This window comes from Phoca vitulina, unplaced genomic scaffold, assembly GCF_004348235.1.
Source record: "Phoca vitulina isolate PV1807 unplaced genomic scaffold, GSC_HSeal_1.0 scaffold545, whole genome shotgun sequence".
NCBI lineage: Eukaryota > Metazoa > Chordata > Mammalia > Carnivora > Phocidae > Phoca > Phoca vitulina.
The window spans coordinates 18100-19776 of NW_022590232.1; the positions used below are offsets into that span (position 1 = coordinate 18100).

Genomic DNA, 1677 nt, shown 5'->3' on the forward strand with positions numbered 1-1677 from the left:
AGGGTGAATCAGTATTTCCCTCAGCTCAAACCCCCCAGAATCCCTTGTGGTTCCTCTGGGAGGGGTTCTTTCACCTTTGAGCAGCTACTGCGAGCCACTTTCTCTCTATGGTCAACGCCTCCCAGGTCACATGACAAGTTCTGCCCGGGCCCCAGGGGCCTGCTGGGTGGGGGGCATGCAATGGGTAAACAGGAGCACCTGCTGAGCTGTGGCAGCCAGTAGGAAGCTACGCCCAATGGAGTCACACAGATACTGTCTTGGATTCTTTGTTGCTGCCAATTGTGGGAGAATCCACTATCAGTTCGGACTCCAATCAGGAATGATTCTTCCCATCAAGAGCATTTTCAGTGTCACTCCCTTCACTGTAACCTAACAAAGAGCCCCACACCCAGAGACAGGATCTGGAGTACTCAGCTTAGGTGGAGACAGGCAGAACCAGTGTACCAGGCAGACAGGAGAGAAAGGAGCCATTCCCTGGTTAATAATTATGGTGGGAAGACAGCATGTTGCTGTAAACCCTGGGGAAATCAGCCCTCCCTAGCAATGTGGTGACAAAGATATCACTTTTTAAAAACTTAAAGCAAATGCCAAAAAGAAAGGAGCTTAGGGGCATGGTTTAAGAGATCTGATATCCCCAGAAAGGATTATATGGGACATGGGAAAGAGGAACAGCAGAATTTTTCCATAACACTTAACACAACAGTAATTAAATAATTGTGATTCATTGCTTAATGTCTCTTTCTTCCACTAGAATGAGCTCCATGATGTTAGAGACCGTCTCTGTCTTGTTCAACTGTCTACTACATACCCAGCATATAACACATGGTTGCATATTGTAGATACTTTTCCCATACTTGATTATAAAAGAAAAGAGGGTTACTTTAATTAACAGTGACCATCACATAATTATCATTCCAGAATCACTGATTGTTCTGATTTCCAGATGTGCTTGGTTCCCAGATGTTTCCACTACCTACTTCCTGGGCATCCAGATTAACCCACCATGGAGACCATAGCCTTAAATGGATCAGAGGACTCCTCAACCATCTTCTACCTGGTGGGCATTCCCTCTCTGCCCAAATCCCTCTTTCTTCTTATCTTTGTCTTTCTCCTCCTCTACCTGCTCATCCTGCTGGGAAATGCCCTGATCCTGGTGGCTGTGGTGGCAGATCCCAGCCTCCACAAGCCCATGTACTTCTTCCTGATCAATCTCTCGGCCCTGGACATCCTCTTCACCTGACCACCGTCCCCAAGATGCTGTCCCTCCTCTTGCTTGGGGACCGCTTCCTCAGCTTCCCCGCCTGCTTCCTGCAGATGCACCTCTTCCACAGCTTCTCCTGCTCAGAAGCCTTCATCCTGGTGGCCATGGCCCATGACCGCTATGTGGCTATCTGCCGCCCCCTGCGCTACCCTGTCCTCATGACCCCGCACACCAGTGCCGCCGCCCTGGCAGCCTGTGCCTGGCTCACTGCCCTCCCCCTGCCCATCCCCGCAGTGGTGCAGACTTCCCACTTGGCCTTTGACAGCACTGCTCACAGCTCTCACTGCTTCTGTGACCACTTGGCTGTGGTCCAGGCCTCCTGCTCTGACACCACGCCCCAGACCTTCATGGGCTTCTGCATCGCCATGGTGGTATCCTTCCTGCCCCTTCTCCTGGTGCTTCTCTCCTATGCCCAC

The 1677-nt window shown here is 50.9% G+C and overlaps 1 pseudogene; it reads left to right on the forward strand.

The window, feature by feature from the left end:
- The first annotated feature begins 1003 nt into the window (after window positions 1-1003).
- Window positions 1004-1671, forward strand: LOC116629284 (annotated as a pseudogene).
- Window positions 1672-1677: the final 6 nt, after the last annotated feature.